The 10149-nt window shown below is 28.9% G+C and overlaps 1 pseudogene; it reads left to right on the top strand.

Moving 5' to 3' along the window:
* Positions 1-391: 391 nt before the first annotated feature.
* On the top strand, positions 392-3573 carry LOC149544697 (cyclin-A1-4-like; annotated as a pseudogene).
* The last annotated feature ends 6576 nt before the right edge of the window (positions 3574-10149 follow it).

Below are 10149 nucleotides of genomic sequence, written 5' to 3'. Positions count from 1 at the left end.
TGGTAGTGTGAAAGTAGCAGCTGAGCTCACTCGTAGGAAACTAGTAGGAATATAATTTTTAATTTTTTTTTATCATGTGCCACCACACATGACTTTGTATAAATCCATCAAGTGGCATCAGAGCATCAGCAAGGTTTGATTGGGAGTTGATAAGTTGCACGTTTCATCATCTAGAAATTGTTGTTTAGGTTTCAACTTTTATTTTTAATGTTATCTGCATATAATTTTTTGGCATTCACGCAAGGCATATGATAGTAACTTCAAAACTCATTTTACTTTGACACTGGTACACTGGTTCCTTCATTATATTTATGACTACAACATTATTTAGAAATTCAGGGTTAAAAGAGGCAGGCTTTGTATATTTCACTATTGCTTAAGTGACCAAGCCATGAGTGCACCACAATAGCTTAATAATGTCCACATTACTCGAGCCAGGGTTGTGAAGTCCACATCTAACAATAACATTGTTTCTTGTGAAAACCAACTACCCCCGCCTTTTCCTTTGCTGGGCCAAAGAAAGATGAGAAAAAGACCAGCATCCGAGGATTCCACCACACATTCTTTACATGATGCTACTAGTCTAGCTAAATGTTGAGCAGTACTTGAAGATGTGACTAATATGTATAAATATGGAGAACCAGCTTTGCCAAGAGTTAGGACATGTAAGGTAAAACTAAATTTTATTTTGCATACTTATGTTGGTTTTAACTTTTATATTTTGCATGTTATTTCAGGGAGATGATGAGAAATGATAGTGTAGTCTAAATTGTATGGCAAAATTCTACTTTAATTTAGTATTCTATGCACACTGGTGTCTGGATTTAAATTTCGCATATCTTCAAGAGAACCTGATACTATTTGTGTCATATCTCCTCTATTCTCACTTGAAGAAATTCTCACTATTGTATGTTGAATAGTTTACACTTTCCTTTCAGATATATATAATTTATTTGTATTGCGATATGAGGTTAGGTTGCATCCCTGGGTAACAATAGCAAAGGAAAATGCCAAGGAATTATTCAGAATGTCAATATAGATACCAAAGTTGCAGAAATTGAAAAGGATATGATATTTGTTCCTTGCCATTCCAAGGATCATTCTTCCAATGATGATGTTGGGATTGGTGAAAAAAAGAGCAATGGATTGAATGCACAGGATATACAGGCTAATTCTAAAGATCTAACTACAACTGCAGAGAATATACTAGTGCAATTACAATGCAAACAACTTGTACCTGAAAAAAATAATGAAAATGCTTTAGTGTATGCTAATGAGGCATTAGTGTCTTCTCTCAAACAAAAAATTTGCCAAAATCAGCACATATCGAGAGAGCTCAAGAACAATTCAAAACAAGGTAATTTTATTGGGATTTCGTAAACTAATTAAGAGTACCTAAACATATAATTCATTAAGTTTTGTTTTTTATTTTGATCGATTTTTCCAAATTCTCTTCTTTCTGCTTTTTACTCATAGTTTTGATCTTCTACAAATGTCAGGAGTTCCTGCCATTCTAGTCAAATCTCATGAAGGTGTGGGGTGCTCAAGCCATTCTCACTATATTGATATTGATTTGGACCATGGTGATCCTTAGATGTGTACTGCGTATGCCACAAAAATTTATGATAACTTACACATTATAGAGGTTTTCTCTGTTCACAGTGATCTTTTATTCTTGGTCCAGAAAATTTATATTGTTCAATTGAGCTGATTTTTTTATATGAACTTTTCTAATTCTTGTTAGTATAATTATCACTATTGTTAGATGTATTATGCTTTTAACAACTTCAGCTTATTGTTGTAATTTTTTTTTTATAGGCATATCACTAGAGATCCTTGGATGAATCTACAATGTTCTACAGAGGAAGTGGTGAATTACTTTGTTTTTATGTGGTGTGCTAGATATAGATTTAGTTGATACATATCTTCACTAAAAATTGAAAATTTTTATTGATGTTATAAGCTTAAATGAAGTAATATAGGTACTTGAAGCAAAAATGTTATCGATTTCATGTGTCAAGCTAGACTGAATTTATGACATTTTCTTGAAGCTTCTTTTGATCAATACTTAAAGTCATCAATTACTTTTTCAGCTAAAACGATGAACATTACCTTGTTACATTGAAATAATTCAACAGGAGATCAATGTAAATATGAGGGGCATGCTTGTTGATTGGCTTGTTGAGGTTTGTTGCTTATTGCATTTCTTCATGCTATTTGTATATTTATTTTTCCCTATTGTAGTTGTGCAATTAATTTTAAATAATCAATTCAAAATTAGGTTGTTGCAACAAGTTGCCAAGGAGTACAAGCTTGTACCAGATACACTTTACTTAACTGTGTCTTATATTGATCAGTTTCTCTCTGCAAATGTTGTCAATAGACAAAAGCTTCAGCTTCTTGGGGTTACTTGCATGCTTGTTGCCTCATGTTTACTTCTTGCCTACTGTAAAATTTTCTTTTCTTTTCTTTTCTTTTGTCATTTTTTAACTACTTCTTTGATGTCACTTTCAGGAAGTATGAAGAAATTTGTACTCCACATGTGGAAGAATTTTGTTACATTACAAATAATACTTACACAAGGGAGGAGGTACAATTTTCATTTTGTATTGCAAGATAATTTGTCACATCTCTCTTAGACGGTATTCTTAAAATGAGAATTATCCTTATCTTAATACTAATAGGTGTTAGAAATGGAGATTGATGTACTAATTTATTTGTGATATGATCTGACAACACCAAAAACTAAGAGCTTTCTTAGGTAATGTTTTTTGTGGAGCAATCTTGGTGACTATTTTCATTGAAGTTAACATGAAAAACAAAAAGATTGATATATTCAAATGTAAGCCACAGAACAATCATGATAAATTAATGTTGTACTCATTTTTCATTTTCCCTTCTCAATTTGAATAGGCGCACCTTGCCCGTGCTGCTCAAACATGATATAAGGCAGCTTTACATTATAGTTTTCTTTTATTTTATGAGGGAGATAAAATTATTTAATATATAAAAGTATTTTATTCTTACCTTCATAATTTTTTTCATTCAAGTTCCATCTCTACATTTGAAATTCATGGGCAATTGTCTTGCTAAACATAACCTTGTTGAGTATGACTTTCTCCGTTATGTTCCGTCAATGATAGCTGCATAAGCTGTATTTGTGGAAAGGATGACTCTTGATCCTGGAACTTGCCCCTAGGTAATGTAAATTCCATCAAGTCATTTTTTTGTTTGGTCTTGTCTGTACTGAAATTTCAACAAGATTTTATTGTCCTCGATCTTTAGAATCCTATGCTACAACATTACAGAGGCTATAAAGTATCAGAGATGAAGGACTATATTCATGCATTGCATAATTTACAACTAAATAGAAAAGGGTGTGCATTGACTAGAGTCAGGGAGAAGTATCACCAACACAAGGTATCTAAATATCTTCTAGCATTTAAAAATCTAAATTTATCACCCCCATGGTCAATAATTTCCAGCATCTTTCTTTTGTATTTACAGTTCAAATGTCTGGGAAACATGTCTCCCCCAATGGCAATTTCTCCTCAATTCTTGGAAAACCAATAATAATGAAGTTGAAGCTAATATCTTGAGGGTTGAGTGGCTCTTAATTTGGAATGGGATTTAGCTCATTACAAGTAGATATATCAAATTTCAATATTCAAATCTATAGATCATTTAATAATTGACATCCTTTAATTTTTTTCACATTATCTATTTTCAAAGTCTACTCTATGTAAAGTCTATAATATGTACTATTTGCATGACGCTCCTAATGGTTTTGTTCTCCATATATGTTCAGCAAACGACAATGGTTGAAAGAATTTATTTTACAGGTCCTCAAATGCTTTATATAGTTCGGTTGAAATGATTTAACTTGTCACTAGTATAGATGTCAATATCCAGTGTTCAAATCCATAGCAAAACCACCACCTTTAGTGTTTTTTAGATGATTTATTATAAAAATCTAATCCTTGTATTTAAATCCAAAAACTAGTTGTAGTGGCTGAAATATTTTCCTTTTTCATGTCATCAAACAAGTTTATATTCCTACTTGAAATGATATATTTGCTTCCCTTGTGGTAGTGATCATGTGGAGCTTTTTTCTACATCATCTGCACTGGCCATCAAAGCAGTAGTTCCAGCATATTTGGATGACAGTCTCAGCTCAGATGATTTGCTTACCGAAGTAAGCTTTGCTCTAGCTAGCTCTAGCTATGATAATTTTATGGTAAGATCTTCAAACCCTAACCCTGCTCTATGTTGTTTCATTGATGATTGTTATTGGTGTTATTGATGTGAACTGTCATGATTTTGACCGACTTGATGACATTGTGTAATTTTCAAATTTTGTGATCTAATACTATCAATCTATTAGGATGGTAGTTGTTTCACTTTAAAAGTCCTAAGCTTTTAATTTTTGGGGGCTTGCGTTTAATTTTCATTTATGTGGTATGGCTAAGAATTACTATTCCAATCTTCAGAGAATTGATGAATGACTACAATATTACTAGTTTTAAAAGGCCTCATATGTTAGAGATATAGATAGTGCAAAGTTGTTTGTAACATTAAATTGGAATTGGCTATGAAGTATCACAATGATTCTAGACAAGACATTTATTTACATTTAAAACACTCTTTCTATTAGCTTAGAAAATGATAGAGATGTTAAGGTAAAAACTTTAATGCTCTGCTTTCACCATAGTCATATCTTAGATAGGAATAGTGATCATTATGCATTTTATTAACACTAAACCAATCAATGAAATTGAAAATTCTTAGACAAGTTACAGCTCCGAAAAATTAAAAATATGATTTTTGGAAATTCACTTGCTACTCGAAATTTAAAGTATGATATTAGGAATTTGAATCATTATTTCACTTTGATTCTTTGCAGGGAGCTATTGATTTTTTTTTGTAGAGCAATAGGACAAAAGCCTCTGCAAATCATATTTTATAAGTAATTTATTTCATCTTGATTGGTTTTTGTGGTGAGATTTAATTTTGCATTTCTCATGTCTCCTTAGTGATAGCTTTGGTATTTCTTTAGAGATGGTGTAAGTGAAGGGTAGTTTTACCAAGTTCTACTTTATGAACTGGATGCTATTCGTAGGATCAATTTCCTAATACTCACAATAGTACTTGCTATTCAATTGAGATTGGCATGGCTCATTAGTTTGTTTGTATTCTCTTTGGATTTTGTTCAAGAAGACAGATGAATGCTATATGAACTATAAGTTCTGTGGTGTGAATAGGCTTGTGCATCTCTTGAGCCAAATTACCAACCCCTAGTGACATTTTTTGTTCAAAAGTGGCACCATACTAGACTATTTGCAAACAACCATGCAAATAGGCATTCTATAGACAAAAGTGGGAACATCTTGCTAGGTATGAAGGTCATATAAGGCTATATAGTACTGTTCCACTCTATTCAAAGGTGTCAATTTGTAATGTTGATGTGGGTTTCCTATATTTTAGGCACTGTGGTTGATTCCAAAATCTTCCATCCCACAAAATTCAACTTTTATCTCTACAGTCATGCTAGGATACAGGTATAATACTTATTTCTTAGATCAACTTGTCATGCTTTCTTTGCCATGTATTATAACAAAAACTAATCTGGTTTTTATCATTTATAGGGGACCAGTAGACCAACACATTATCATGTGCTTTGGGATGAGAACAAATTTATAGATGATGGGTTGCAATCATTAACAAACAATCTTTGTTACACATATATCCTCTTTCATTAATTCTCTTAAATCTTTTTGTTATTCACAGTGCATATCTTCTAGTGTAAATCCCCTTTTATTTAACTCATTTGCCTTGAAGTCCCCAATTCTTGGCTTCCATTATCTAATAGAAGCTTGCTCATTATAACTAGAAGTAGATTCAACTCCAAAGATGAGTCTATTTTTTTCTAATTCTAGCATGTAGCTTTAGGAGAACAACAACTGAGTGGTCAACAAAAAATCTTTCCCCTTTCTCAGGAAGGGTTTCTTCATCAAACATGAATGTGGCATTCATCTAGCTGGTTCATATTGCCCAAGGCCATGGCCAAGAAGATTTTTTGATTGGCATGAAATATAGCTTCTAATACTATATCCTAGATTGAAATCTGTTGAAACTTTTGATGGGTGCCTATAGCTTATCCCAAAGCTCTCATTCAGTAGTTATGAGATGATCAATCAAGAGAAAACAGTTGAGAGCTTAGAGTGACACAATTTTCAGATGATCATATGAAATGAAATGGGTGTGCGAGTAGAAAGAAACTAGAAAGACATTGTGTATAGATGAAGGCATGAAATGGATTGTTTTGGAGCACTCAACACAGACACTCAACATTCTGTACATATCATCATTCGAGATCAAATGGGTGTATGGGATTATATGCATAGTGAATAATAAAGGAGGGAATTGAACCCTCCCCGAGGCTCATAGTTGTTGAGGTCCACTTCAGTAATGGCCTTTCCTGTGAAATTGTCATCTAAAACCTTTCTAATGAGATAATGTGTTATGAGCTCTTCATCAGTGGGATGGAATGTGAATCCAGGAGGCAGTTGTGCATCACCCATATCATGAACCATAATTAATTAATTTTAGTTATTGCTTAACTAATGTCATAACATAGTGGGACCTATCAACAATAGACTAGGTCTCCACATAAGTAGGAAACAAGAGATACCAAAAGATGAGACAAGACAATAAGAAACATATTAAAATAAATAAATAAATATAATTTTAATAATATAGTAGTGGCTTGTATTTGTGGGAAATTGTAATAGTTTAAGATTAAAAATTTAATAGTTAGAAAATAGTGAGTTGAGGCGAGTTATAATAGTTTAAGAATAAAAATTTAATAGTCAACTGTAAGTAATGATGTTTATTTAATATAATTTAATCAATATTTTTTTAAGATTAAAAAAACTATCTTCATACATATTTAAATATTTGAAAATAATAATTTCTAAAATAAACTATAATTAAAAAAATTATCAAGTGTAATGTTAGAATTCACTTATTCTCTTTAAATTATTAAGATTAAAAATAATTATCATTCAAACTACATATATTTGTAACATCAATTTTCTTTTGAATTTATAATATGTAACTATTATAGCTAAAAAATTATTTGATAAGTTTTATGAGTTTGATATAAGTCTTATGTGTTCCAAATTTTATATATATTTCACCCTTAAATATAGGGTAGTGGTTCCTAGAAATCCGCTCTTATAAGACTCAATCAAACTAAAGTAAAACGTTTTAAATTATTTTAGAAATTAAGATTTCACATATAGACATTAGAAAAAATCAAAAGATTAAATTAATTATAAAAATACTTAATAGGAAAAATTAATCACTCATTAATACAATAATATAAATCTGAAAAATAAAACTTAAAAATAAAAATAAATTAGAAATTTTAAGGAAGAACAGATCTGTGACTTTAATAAGATTTAAAATGGTTGCTACATAATTGTACGATCATATATAATTTATATGAAAAATGCGGATTTAGCAGATTTAGAAGCAAAACAATATCATGAATAGATCGAGAAAGTAGAACACACAGAATAAATAAAACACAGATTATGTGATTTATCATCTTGGCTATATCAATTATAATGGTGGGCACGATATCTTTATTTTTGAAGAGTAGCAAATGCAAGTTCTTCATCTTATAGGTTACATTTAATAATAGTTTCCTTCTTCAAGAATAGTCCTGTTAAAAACTAGATTTTTAGCCAATGTGAATACATGCGCAGCTGCTTGTGGATTGCATTGAAATTTGAGCCAACCATATCCCTGATGCCAACTGCTTTCCCAAACTTTGAGACGATCTTAAAATTATTTGTAAAGTCTTTTGATACTATCTTTCCTATGGAGGGACCTCGAGGCAAGAGCCTGTCAGCTACCAACAAATTAGATGAACATGAATTCAAATGATTTAAAAAATTATTATATACTATTTTTGAAATTTTTTTAAAAAATTGTAGTTTGAATGATATTATGATTTAATCTATATTTTAAATAGATGAGATAATAATATTATATTTAATTATTAAGTTTTCTTTTCAAATTTGTTAATTAAGATGTATTTAGATTTATTTAAATATAATTTTATATCATAAATATATTTAAGTAACAATGTTTGTCTTATTAGTCAATTATTAAAACCTAACATTTTAATCTGAAAGTGCAATTGTCTAAGTTACGGTCTTCAAAATAAAATATTCACTTCATAACTTCTTCTTGACATACTATTTTACTTCATTTTTTATCATTTACATATGTGTGGATATATAGTGTCTTCTACATTCTTCTTGTGAGGTGTGTGTGAGGAGATTTCAATATTAGAACTATATAATATTAATTTATTTTAGTTGTTTCTAAGAATTTGTAAGTAGTACAACATGTAAACTAAACAAATTTTCCCTTGTTGTATATAAGTACAAAAATAATTAAAAGATAAATGCTTATTACAAAAGACACAACACCTATAATTAGTTTGCATCAAATAAACTCGTTTACTAAAAATATCAATAATATGTCAAAAAATATATATTTAATTGAACTTCTTTCAAAGAATAAATTGAAATGGCATAGTTCAAACTACTATTCTCAGATGTCTAGGAGTCAATGGATTGATTTAAGTGTTATTGTATTTGTCGTAGGCTATATTATTCCAATCAGTTGTATTTAACTAGTTATTAATTTCTTCTATCTCAACCAATTAGATGTGAGTATTTTTCATTTTAATTTTAATTTTTGATTTATAAATTTGGGTCTTATAAGAGCAGATTTTGAGGAAGCACTATCCAATATTTTAGAATGAAAAATATAAATCATATTAACTTTGACAATATGAAAGAGCCTATTAACTATATTCATAAACAAATGAAATTGTAAAAGTATTTTGTTATGTAAAACTATTAAATAATAATATATTGTACAATTATTTTAATAATATCTTTTCTTTTATAATGATTATATTTTATGAATAATATTTTATATAATATATTTTAAGTATAAATAAAATATTAATACTTTAAAATACAACTTAATTAGTTATAATAGTACGATGACATTTATATATAATTAGAAATTAATATTTAAATATTAATTATTTTTTCAAATATTTAAATATTCAAAATAACAATTTTTTTAAAATGTTTTCTAAATTAAAAATTAGATTTTTAATGTAAGATTATATTTTAAAAATTAAAATTATTAATTAAATATTATTAAAATTATATTAATTTTTATCAAATTTTTAACTTTACTACTCAATCTAATTAAGCTATTATAAATTAAGGCAAATACATTGTGACACTTTTTTAAGAAAGAATGTCAAGTATAAATCTCTTGATCTAAGAGGGATAAGACTAAATTTAGATTCAATATCTCATGCCAACTCTAGACAATCTAGTGCTGTGAGAAATCAAAATGAAAACATTTTTATTATTGTAATGAAAATTATAACTAAAGATATAAATAATGATGATAAATATCAAGCAACAATCTAAGTCAATCTAGTGTTGTCTACATTTTAAGAAATCAAAATGAAAATATTTTTTATTGTTGTAATGAAATTATACCTAAAGATATAAATAATGATAACAAATTTTAAAAAATAATCTTAGACATGTTTACTTATAGAAAATATAATTCTATAAGAATTATTTTTGAAGGGGTCAACTTAATTACAAGAAATGCTATTAGATAGGAAAGTATTCAATAGAATGTTTTAGAAGTGATTAGTGTTCATATGGGAGAACTTATACATGTTCATGTGTACAATATGAAATTGCAATAATCTTTCTTAATAAATTTAATAAAACTTTTCTCAAAATTTTCTTTATCATTATTATATATGAGTAAATGTTTAGAACTTGAAAAGACAAGAGTAGCATTACTAGTGAGTTATTCTTGGAGTCTCCCTATCTCCCCAAAATAGCTCTGCCTTCTCATTATTTTTATATTTTTACAATTTATTTTTGTCCTTTAAACATAGAAAAATTTAAATATCTTAGTAAAATCTATTTAAAATCTAGAAATCTTTGTTTGCTAATCTATTATATTTATGTTAAGGAATATACAAAAGAAAGAAATTTAGATATTGATTACATTAGAAGATTACAA

This window comes from Cupressus sempervirens, chromosome 8 (assembly GCF_028749045.1).
Source record: "Cupressus sempervirens isolate cs-2001-9-10 chromosome 8, ASM2874904v1, whole genome shotgun sequence".
Classification (NCBI taxonomy): Eukaryota; Viridiplantae; Streptophyta; class Pinopsida; order Cupressales; family Cupressaceae; genus Cupressus; species Cupressus sempervirens.
The sequence above is the reverse complement of the archived record's forward strand: the minus strand, read 5'-3'. Positions and strand labels throughout refer to the sequence as shown.